At 47.7% G+C, this 12,600-nt stretch overlaps 1 protein-coding gene across 1 annotated transcript in view; it reads right to left on the bottom strand.

Annotated features, from left to right (window-relative positions):
- RAD18 (RAD18 E3 ubiquitin protein ligase) overlaps window positions 1-12,600 on the bottom strand; it is a 394,915-nt gene that overhangs the window by 52,654 nt on the left and 329,661 nt on the right.

The raw sequence follows: 12,600 nt of genomic DNA, 5'->3' as shown, positions 1-12,600 counted from the left end.
AACATAGCACTGGGGGATGGCACACACACTACTAGGGGGCACATAGCACTGTGGGATGACACACACACTACTAGGGAGTACATAGCACTTGGTTGCAGGCCTGGGGCTCACCGTACAGGGAAGGGGGAGTCACACACCACAGGTCCGGGACGCATGTGCAGCAGAGCGGCGGGTAAAGCTGCTGCTCCTCTAGTTCTTCTGTGGGATGGGATCGAGACTCGTGCTGTTTACCCCGCCCACAAGGTAAGCCCTGAGCAGCGTGAGGACCTCATGGTATGCGCACGCAAATGCGTGCGCGTCCTCGCATCACCAATGGGATTTAAAGGGCCAGCAGCCTGTAAGACCGCTGCTGCCGCTCAAGCACTGCGGTCACCGGGAATGTGTCCGGGGGCCGCATGAAAAGTTATCACGGGTCACAAGCGGCCAAAGGTTCCCCACCTCTGCTGTATGGGCTTCCATCTACACACACTCTAAGGTTATGTGCGCACACTGCAGTTTTGTTTCTCCAGCAAAAAATGCACCCTCTGGCAGGAAAACGCACCTCTGCCCGAAAAAAGCACAAAAAACACATGAAAAAAACGCATGCGTTTTTGCCGGTGTTTTTTTTTTTTTTAACATTGTCAATGGCAAAAATGCAGGGAAAAATACGGAAAAGAAGTGACATACTGCATATTTTTTTGCAACCAAAACTGCAAGCAAAAAAGAAGCAAGGTGTGCACAGCCTTTCAGATTTCTCATAGACTTTGCTGGGGAAGGTCATACATGCGGTTTAGTACCACAAACTGCACCAATCAGCAAAAGCACCGCAAAAAAAAGCAGCGTGCGCACAAGGCCTAAATCTTCCCGCAGTCCATCAGTGTCAGGACGGGTTCTACAATGTAGCAGCTTGCACCCCAAGCTTTCCCCTTGTATTTTGTTATATTCTGTGGGTTAATTTGCCCCACTTGCTGCAGATATTTTGCACTTTTTGCTTCCTCGGGGTAACAGCTGTGCCCCCTGTATGTTCATCGGTATTGCAATTTTATAAAGCCGCAGGTGATGTCACGCACAATGATTACAGACAGGTCACCGTGACCTGGCGGCAATTTCTACATGTATCAGTAAAAGCAGTGACACGTGCGATGTGCATTCATCTCTCAGAGTAGTAACACAACGGAGAAGCAAGAATTACTCAGCAACAAGACAAACACAATCTCGAGATCTCGCGCAAAACAATCCTCAACTGCACAAGGAAAACTCAGAGGGCAAAGCCGAGAATTACCCCCGGACTGTCCTCGTCACTGAGTGTACACAGACACGCATTACTAGTCCTAACCCTGGCTGTGAGCTGCCCACCCGACAGGCCCGGGGGTAAGGGGTTAACCACTGATGACTATTTTCTTCTGGCTCTTAGGCTGGGCAGAGGCTCTGGTATCATGACGCCCTCTGGTAGGGCAGCAATGACGTGCCAGCTGTAACTGCAGACAGGCCGGAGGGTGTCTGCTTTTCTTTGGACATGGGTTTAAAATGAGCTGAACCCTGGCTCTGTGTGAGATCAGTGAGTGATGGAGAAGGCGCCGCTATTTATTAATACTATTCATTTATTTATGACATTTACATATTAGTTCTTAAAAATTACAGAGGGCGATTTGTCCTACTCTCACCATGACTGATAGTTCGTCCTTAAAGTGAATCCGTCAGCAGGCTTTTGCTATGTAATCTGAAGACAGCATGCTGCTAGGGTTAACACACAGATTACATCCAGGTGTCTCTTATCACAATGTGTGTTTTTGTTTACCTGCAATGTCAGTTTAACACTAGAACTACTGGACTCGTGACATCTATATAGAAATACATGGTGCAAAGTAGTAAAAATGACTACCTCAGTAGTTCTAGTGTTAAGCTTCAGTCCTTTTATCATTAGTGGACTCAGGAGCCATGAACTTAAAGCCTAGGTCACACGTAGCGACGCAGCAGCGATCATGGCGACGATCTGATGTTATCAGGATCGCTGCTGCGTCGTTACATGGTCACTGGTGAGCTGTCAAACAGGCAGATCTCACCAGCGACCAGCCCCCAGCCAGCAGCGACGCGTGAAAGCGATGCTGCGCTTAGTAACTAAGATAAATATCGGGTAACCAAGCAAAGTGCTTCGCTTGGTTACCCGATATTTACCTTGGTTACCAGCGCACACCGCTTAGCGCTGGCTTCCTGCACTCGGAGTCAGAGTACACATCGGGTTAATAAGCAAACCGCTTTGCTTATAGTTACCCGATGTGTACCTTGGCTACGTGTGCATGGAGCCGGCTTCAAGAAGCTGCGGACGCTGGTAACGAAGGTAAATATCGGGTACCAAGCAAAGCCTTTGCTTGGTTACCCGATATTTACCTTCGTTACCAGCGTCCGCACAAGCCGGCTCCCTGCTCCCTGCACATTCAGATCATCGCTCTCTCGCTGTCACACACAGCGATGTGCGCTTCACAGCGGGAGAGCAACAACTAAAAAATGATCCAGGACATTCAGCAACAACCAGCGACCTCCCAGCAGGGGCCAGGTCGTTCCTGGATGTCACACACAGCGACTTCGCTAACAAGGTCGCTGCTACGTCACAGAAAATGGTGACTTAGCAGCGACGTCGTCGTCGATGTCGTTGTGTGTGACATTAGTATAAGTCCCACGCTGCCCCCTTCTGTCAGTAGCAGCTTCTGTCTATGAAAATGTGAACTGAGAGCATGTTCTGAGCTGGGGAAGCTTGTTAAGCTCTGCTATAACAAAATCTAAAATCTTTGATTTTGTCAGAACGGCTGCAGCCAGTAATCTAAGTGATACATCATTGGATTCAGGGTCTCTTGGCCTACATTGTGCTGTTCTCAGATGAGGTAGCAAAAACCTGCTGACAGAGTCCCTTTAATGGGTGTGAAAACTGCAGCAGCTATCAGTGCCTGGAGTGGAAAGATAGTCCAGAAATGAGGATTTAAAGAAATTTTGCATAATTGTATGTTACAAAGGATCAGAAAATGAAGTCCTAGCACCTTGTCAATGCAACAGCTGCAGCCATGACTAGGGGGAGCTTCCTGTATACATAGATACATGATAAGATTCTGTCTGCAGCCACCACTAGGGGGAGCTCCCTGTATACAGAGATACATGATAAGATTCTGTCTGCAGTCACCACTAGGGGGAGCTCCCTGTATATAGAGATATGATAAGATTCTGTCTGCAGCCACCACTAGGGGGAGCTCCCAGTATGTATATTGGTGGTGCATTACTAGGAAATGCCTTTTAAGTGCAGATGCCATGTAACCCCCTCAGACCCCACTAATTGCTAACAATGCCTCACTGTCTGTGGAAACTGTAGCAGGTTTTGTGAAAATCCATAGTAATTAACAAGGGTGTCTGTCTCCTATATCAGTTTATATATAAGTAACACAGCTGATCCTAATAATGGCTTCAGACCTGAGGTTGAGTGACAGGACCGCGGTCACAGACCTGCAGCAGGCAGACATTAGTGATCGTCCTGAGCATAGTGCCAGACGGGAAATCCATTACAATCTGGTTGGAGTTAACCTTTAATTAAAGTCGGTAATAATGTCAAGAAAGTGACCTGAACAAATGTACTGACCCTGCAGGCTGCATCGCAGGGAGACGCGAGAGCGGGGCCAGGATCTAATTATCACAGCGGAGGACAAAACGGAAACACTGACATGTTTTATTCATGCTGTGGTCCCTGCTACCTGCAGGAGCTTCTAATTAATACTTCATGAGTCTAATAAATCGATCAGCAGCTTTCTAGCCCATATCCTCAATACCACTGCTTGCTGACAGTGAATGGGAACATTCTTCTTTACATCTAGAAGATAAAAACTTACAAAGTTAGGCTCTGATCACACGTGTGTTGGAAGCGTAGTTCAGAGACTTCACTGCAAATGTAACTAAGACACTAACACGCACGACGCACCCCCTGTTATAATCAATAGGGTCCTCGGGGGAGGGACTGAGCGTCCACCATTGGATGGATCTGGCAATTCCGTCAGCTCTTGAGATGGAGCAGAACAACAGAAATGGGGGATGCAGACGTGAACAGAGGCTGATCGTCCTCCTCACATCTGAGTGTGCGTTACAATGGCTCGGTCAGTGGGCAGCGTGAAATCCCTCTTTTTAGGATGTGATTGAGCAGAGATGTGATGGAGAACCTGTGATGTCTGGAGAACGGCCCGCTGACTGAAACATTCTGCTCCAGAATTACAGAGATTAGCAACAAACTATGCAATCCTCCGAGGATAATCTCATCACTCCAGGTGTAAAAAGATCAGTACAGAAAAGGAACTACAAATCCCAGCTTACTCCAGTATCCTGCATATGAATGGATCACCTGTCCCAAGTAACACCTCAGCTGCTGTAGTGGATAACCCAAATATCCCATTACATCCATCAAAGTTTTGTTAAAGGGAACCAAACATCAGGATTTTCGTGTATAAGCTGCAGGCAGTGCAGTACTGGCACTATCATGCACAGTGTGTACATACCATTAGGGTGCAGCTCGGGTGTTTAGGCAGTGAAATCCAACTTTATAAAGTTTGAAATTTCGTGCACTTTTTGATTGACGTGTGCACCTCTCTGTTAATGTCCGGGCGGGTTATGCAGGAGTTCCCCGCCCCCCCACCAGCCTGTTCCTCCCTCTCTCCTGATGTCCGGGTGGGTTATGCACGTGTTTCCCGCCCCCCGCGCCGCCTGTTCCTCCCTCCCTCCCTCTGGCTGTATGTAAATTTCTAATCTTCAGAAACATGGCGCCGGAGTGGGCCTCTGCGTATAGCGCTTATCTCCGGCGCCATGTTTCTGAAGCCCGCATCACACAGCTTGGTGTCTAAGAGGGCGGCACATGCGCCCTCGCTCCTTCAGATCCCGTTGTGACCGCGGGAGCGAGCACGATCACAACAGGACTGCAGAACAGCTGATCGGAGGACGCGATCAGCTGTAGTTACGATGACGTCCCGCCTCAGGACACCGGGCCAGGACAGCAGCCTGCCAGCGACATCGGGGGTCAGGTGAGGTAAGCTCACCATGGACTCACATGACCCCGTGACAGCAGTGCTGCGAGACCCGGTCACGGTAGTGATATCGGGCGGCACTGTCTTCACGGGGTCAGGTGAATGAAATTACTAGCACCTGTGATGTCATTGCCCCAGCAGTCACACACACACACACTATACACACACTGCTGTGTGTGCGCCCCTGCGTTGACCTGGGCTCACCTTCTGAATTCCAGGTCACTGCAGGAAAGCACTCACAGGTGTGGGTGGGTGTGTGTGTGTGTGTGTGTGTAATGTGTGTGCGTATAATGTGCGTGCGTATAATGTGTGCGCGCGCGTGCGTATAATGTGTGTGTGTATAATGCATGTGTGTGTGTATAGTGTGTGTGTGCGCGCGCGTGTATCATGTGTGCGCGCACGCGTGTGTGTGTGTATAGTGTGTGTGTGTATAATGTGTGTGTGCGCGTGTATAATGTGTGTGTACAATGTGTGTGTGCGCGCGCGTGTGTATAGTGTGTATATATTGTGTGTGTGTGTATAGTGTGTGTGTATAGTGTGTGTGTGTATGTGTGTGCGTGTATAATGTGTGTGCGTATAATGTGCATAATGTGCGTGTGTATAATGTGTGTGTGCGCGCGCATGTGTATAATGTGTGTGCGCGCGTGTGTGTATGTGTATGTGTGTGCGCACGCGCGTGTATAATGTGTGTGCGCGCGCGTGTGTATAGTGTGTGTGTGTGTGTGCGTGTATAGTGTGTGTGTATGTGTGTGCGTGTATAATGTGCATAATGTGCGCGTGTATAATGTGTGTGTGCGCGCGCGTGTGTATAATGTGTGTGCACGCGCGCGTGTATAATGTGTGCGCGCGCGTGTATAGTGTGTGTATGTGTGTGCGCGTGTGTATGTGTGTGTGTATGCGTGTGTATGTGTGTGCGTGTATAATGTGCGTGTGTATAATGTGCATAATGTGCGTGTGTATAATGTGTCTGTGCACACGCGTGTGTATAATGTGTGTGTGCGCACGCGCGTGTGTATGTGTGTGCGCAATGTGTGTGCGCGCGCGCGTGCGTGTGTATAATGTGTATATAGTGTGTGTGTATGTATAGTGTGTGTGTATAGTGTGCGTGTATAGTGTGTGTATATAGTGTGTGTGTGTGTGTATAGTGTGTGTGTATATAGTGTGTGTTTAGTGTGTGTATATTATGAGTGTGTGTGTATATATATAGTGTGTGTGTATATATAGTGTGTATATAGTGTGTGTGTAGTGTGTGTGGGTAGGTATAGTGTTTGGGTAGGTATAGTGTGTGTGTGTGTATAGTGTGTGTGTGTGTATATAGCGTGTATATAGTGTGTGTGTATATAGTGTGTATATAGTGTGTGTATATATAGTGTGTATATAGTGTGTGTGTGTAGTGTGTGTGGGTAGGTATAGTGTGTGTGTATACAGTGTGTGCGTGTGTATATAGTGTGTGTGTGTATATATAGTGTGTATATAGTGTGTGTGTATATAGTGTGTATATAGTGTGTGTATATAGTGTGTGTGTAGTGTGTGTGGGTAGGTATAGTGTGTGTGTGTATATAGTGTGTGTGGGTAGGTATAGTGTGTGTGTGTATATAGTGTGTATGTAGTGTGTGTGTATATAGTGTGTATATAGTGTGTGTATGTGTATATAGTGTGTGTGTGTGTGTGTGTGTGTGGTGTGTATATAGTGTGTGTGTATATAGTGTGTGTGTGTGTGTATGTGTGGGTAGGTATAGTGTGTGTGTGTATATAGTGTGTATATAGTGTGTGTGTATATAGTGTGTATATAGTGTGGGTGTGTGTGTGTATATAGTGTGTGTGTGTGTGGTGTGTGTGTAGTGTGTGTGGGTAGGTATAGTGTGTGTGTGTATATAGTGTGTATATAGTGTGGTGTGTGTATAGTGTGTGTGTGTGTGTGCGCGCGCGCGCCTCTCTGCTGGGGCAATGACGTCACAGGTGGAAGTGAGGGGCTGCTCTCACAATCAATGGGGGACTTTTAGTTCCGCATTGAACGTACCAGGGAGTATGGGATCAACCCCAGATTTGGATTTCGGCGGACCTGGATTATGGATGTCACAGGGAATTAAATTTTGAAAAGATGGTGTCTATTGTGTTCTAATTTCTATTTTTATGTCTTTTCAGGGTCAACTTTGGAGAACGTCGGGGGACATCTAAATGGATTACGGCGGACCTTTTAGCATTTTAATAATTTTGTTAATAAATTGGTCAACGAAAGATGGCGTCGGGGGGGTTTTTGTTCTAATAAAAAGTATTACTTTCAAATAAAGGAATTCGTAATGGGGGTGTTTACTAGATACCCACCCATTACTAATACCAGGACTTGATGGCAGCTGGCAATTCACAGCTGTTATCAACCCCATATATTACCCCGTTTGCCACACTGCACCAGGGCAACGGGATGAGTTGGGGCGAAGCGCCAGTATTGGCACGTCTAATGGATGCGCCACTTCTGGGGCGGCTGCTGCCTGCTATTTTTAGGCTGGGGAGTGTCCAATAACAGTGGACCTCTCTAGTCTGAGAATATCAGACCCCAGCTGTCCGCTTTACCTTGGCTGGTGATCCAATTTGGGGGGACCCCACGTTTTTTGTTTTAAATTATTTATTTAATGTAAAATCACTGCGTGGGGTGCCCTCTGTTTTGGATTACCAGCCAAGGTGAAGCTGCCAGCTGTGGTTTGCAGGCTGCAGCCATCTGCTTTACCCTAGCTGGCTACAAAAATAGGGGGAACCCCACGTCATTTTTTTTTTATTATTTATTTTTTGGCTAAATACAAGGCTAGGCACCCTTTAGTGATGAAAGTCACTAAAGGGTGCCAGCTTAGAATATGCGGGGAGGTGGGACATTATATAGGTCTTTCTCATCTATCTATCTATTCATCTATCCATCTTTCCCTCTATCCATTATCTGTCTATTGATTATCTATATTATTTATTGCAGTTCAGCATAAAAAAAACGCAGGGACCAACCTGCGGGAAAACTGCAGGAAATGCGCATGCGTTTTTCCCGCAGTTTTGGTGCGTTTTTTTACCGCAGGTGCGGTAATCTTCAACTCCCAGAAGTTTCTCAAGAAATTTTCTTGAGAAAAATCACTTTTCTAGTGCGCACATAGCCTAAAGATCTTACTTTACTTTTTTTTTTTTGAATGGTTGCACAAGCCACCTTCCAACATACATATCGATGAAAAATTCATTATACAACCGCAAGTAGCAGCAGCATAGGTGGCGAGGACGCGGCAGGCAGCGGGGATAGGTAAGCTCTATCAATACTCCACCTCCTCCTACTTCTCCTCCTCCATCATCATTCTCCTCCTCCTCATTATCCTCCTTCTCCATCATCATTATAATCCTCCTCCTCCATCATTATCCTCCTCCTCCTCATAATCCTCATCATCATTATCCTCCTCCTCCTCATAATCCTCCTCCTCCATCATTATCCTCCTTCTCCATCATCATTATCCTCCTCCTCCTCCTCCATCATCATCATCATTATCCTCCTCCATCATCATCATTATCCTCTTTCTCCATCATCATTATCCTCCTCCTCCTCCTCCTCCATCATCATCATTATCCTCCTCCATCATCATCATCATTATCCTCCATCATTATCCTCCTCCTCCATCATCATTATCCTTTCTCCTCATAATCCTCCTTCTCCATCATCATTATCCTCCTCCATCATCATCATTATCCTCCACCATCATCATTATCCTCCTCCATCATCATCATTATCCTTCTCCTCCATCATTATCCTCCTCCTCCATCATTATCCTCCTCATAATCCTCCTTCTCCATCATCATTATCCTCCTCCATCATCATCATCATTATCCTCCTCCATCATCATCATTATCCTCCTCCATCATTATCCTCCTCCTCCATCATTATCCTCCTCATAATCCTCCTTCTCCATCATCATTATCCTCCTCCATCATCATCATTATCCTCCTCCATCATCATTATCCTCCTCCATCATCATCATTATCCTCCTCCTCCATCATTATCCTCCTCCTCCATCATTATCCTCCTCCTCCATCATCATCATTATCCTCTTTCTCCATCATCATCATTATCCTCTTTCTCCATCATCATTATCCTCTTTCTCCATCATAATTATCCTTCTCCATCATCATTATCCTCCTCCTCATTATCCTCCTCCTCCATCATGATTATGAGGAGGAGGAGGATTATGAGGAGGAGGATTATGAGGAGGAGAATTATGAGGAGGAGGAGGAGTATTCATAGAGCTTACCTATCCCTGCTGCCCGCCGCGTCCTCCTCACCTATGCTGCTGCTACTTGCGGTTGTACAATGAATTTTTCATCGATATGTATGTTGGAAGGTGGCTTGTGCAACCATTCCAAAAAAAAAAAAAAAGTAAAGTAAGATCTTTGTGCGCACTAGAAAAGTGATTTTTTTTTAGAACAAAAAACCCCCCGACGCCATCCCTCGGTGACCAATTTCTTAACAAAATTATTAAAATGCTAAAGGTCCGCCGTAATCCATGTAGATGTCCCCCGACGTTCTCCAAAGTTGACCCTGAAAAGACATAAAAATAGAAATTAGAACACAATAGACACCATCTTTTCAAAATTTAATTCCCTGTGACATCCATAATCCAGGTCCGCCGAAATCCAAATCTGGGGTTGATCCCATAATCCCTGGTGCGTTCAATGCGGAACTAAAAGTCCCCCATTGATTGTGAGAGCAGCCCCTCACTTCCACCTGTGACGTCATTGCCCCAGCAGAGAGAGGCGCGCGCGCACACACACACACACACACACACACACACACACACACACACACTATACACACACCACACTATATACACACTATATACACACACACTATACACACACCACACTATATACACACACTATATACACACTATATACACACACACACTATACACGCACTATACACACACACACTATACACGCACTATACACACACACACTATATACACACACACACTATATACACACACTATACACACACACTATATACACACATACACATTATACACACGCGCGCGCACACACATTGTGCACACATACACACGCGCACACACACATTATACACACGCGCGCGCACACACGCACACATACACACGCACATTATACGCACGCACATTATACACACACACACATACACACTATACACACACACACACTATACACGCGCGCACACACATACACTATACACACACACTATATATACACACGCGCGCGCACACACACACATTATACACACGCGCGCACACACACACATTATGCACACACATTATACACACACACGCGCGCGCACACATTACACACACACACATTATACACACGCGCGCGCACACATTATACACACACGCACACACACACATTATACACACACGCGCGCGCGCGCGCACACACACACACATTACACACACACGCGCGCACACACACATTATACACACACGCGCACACACACACACATTATACACACACGCGCGCACACACATTATACACACACGCGCGCACACACATTATACACACACACACTATACACGAGCGCGCACACACACACACTATACACGCGCGCGCACACACATTATACGCACGCACATTATACGCACACACACACACACACACACACACACACACCCACCCACACCTGTGAGTGCTTTCCTGCAGTGACCTGGAATTCAGAAGGTGAGCCCAGGTCAACGCAGGGGCGCACACACAGCAGTGTGTGTATAGTGTGTGTGTGTGTGTGTGACTGCTGGGGCAATGACATCACAGGTGCTAGTAATTTCATTCACCTGACCCCGTGAAGACAGTGCCGCCCAATATCACTACCGTGACCGGGTCTCGCAGCACTGCCGTCACGGGGTCATGTGAGTCCATGGTGAGCTTACCTCACCTGATCCCCGATGTCGTTGGCAGGCTGCTGTCCTGGCCCGGTGTCCTGAGGCGGGACGTCATCGTAGCTACAGCTGATCGCGTCCTCCGATCAGCTGTTCTGCAGTCCTGTTGTGATCGTGCTCGCTCCCGCGGTCACAACGGGATCTGAAGGAGCGAGGGCGCATGCGCCGCCCTCTTAGACACCAAGCTGTGTGATGCGGGCTTCAGAAACATGGCGCCGGAGATAAGCGCTATACGCAGAGGCCCACTCCGGCGCCATGTTTCTGAAGATTAGAAATTTACATACAGCCAGAGGGAGGGAGGGAGGAACAGGCGGCGCGGGGGGCGGGAAACACGTGCATAACCCGCCCGGACATCAGGAGAGAGGGAGGAACAGGCTGGTGGGGGGGCGGGGAACTCCTGCATAACCCGCCCGGACAGTAACAGAGAGGTGCACACGTCAATCAAAAAGTGCACGAAATTTCAAACTTTATAAAGTTGGATTTCACTGCCTAATCACCCGAGCTGCACCCTAATGGTATGTACACACTGTGCCTGATAGTGCCAGGACTGCACTGGCTGCAGCTTATACACGAAAATCCTGATGTTTGGTTCCCTTTAAGCTTAAAGGGACTGTCCAAGGGCTTTCGCTTCTGCATTGGGGAGTGAAGTGACCCTACTAACATGGCAAAAAGACCCTACTAACATGGCAACTGGAAGACGCTTTATAGCAGGGGTCGGGAACCTATAGCTCACGAGCCAGATGTGGCTCTTTTGATACCGTATTTTCCGGTTTGTAAGACACACTTTTGTCCCCCCAAAACTGGGGGGAAAATGGGGGTGCGTCTTGCAAACCGCCTATGGCTTAGGGTCACCACACATCAGCGGTATTTTGCCTCAAAACCGGATCCGTTGCAAATGCGTTTCAGTTCAATTCATTTCCAATGGAATTGTGGCAAGATGCGGGCCCATGTGGTTGCATGCGTCATACACAACCGCATGTGGCCGCATCTTGCCACGATTCTATTGGAAATTAATTAAACTGAAACGCATTTGTAGCGGATCCGGTTTTGTGGCAAAATACCGCTGATGTGAGGTGAGCCTTAACGGGGCGGCAGTGGTGGCGCAGGGTCGGTGATACTGCGGACTTGTGGGGTGTTGCAGTGGCGAGAATGCAGTAACCGGCGGACAGTGGGCTGCTTTGAATCTCCTGCAGTTGACGCAATGGACTTCAAGAAAATGGCTGCAGAGGCGGCGCATGCGCAGATAGGACTCCGCGGCCATTTTCTTGAAGTCCATCGCATCGATCTGTGCACACACCGCAGCAATTTTCTTGAAGTCCATTGCGTCGATCTGTGCACACGCCACAGCCATTTTCTTGAAGTCCATTGCGTCAATCTGTGCACACACCGCGGCCATTTTCTTGAAGTCCATCGCGACGATCTGTGCACAAACCGCGGCCATTTTCTTGAAGTCCATTGCGTCAATCTGTGCACACACCGCGGCCATTTTCTTGAAGTCCATTGCGTCGATCTGTGCACACACCGCGGCCATTTTCTTGAAGTCCATTGCGTCGATCTGTGCACACACCGCGGCCATTTTCTTGAAGTCGATCTCATCAACTGTGGGAGATTCAAAGCAGCATGCTGGCCAATGAATGGTGCCCGACGCCGTGACA

The sequence above is a fragment of the Anomaloglossus baeobatrachus genome, chromosome 8 (assembly GCF_048569485.1).
Source record: "Anomaloglossus baeobatrachus isolate aAnoBae1 chromosome 8, aAnoBae1.hap1, whole genome shotgun sequence".
Taxonomy (NCBI): domain Eukaryota; kingdom Metazoa; phylum Chordata; class Amphibia; order Anura; family Aromobatidae; genus Anomaloglossus; species Anomaloglossus baeobatrachus.
The sequence above is the reverse complement of the archived record's forward strand: the minus strand, read 5'-3'. Positions and strand labels throughout refer to the sequence as shown.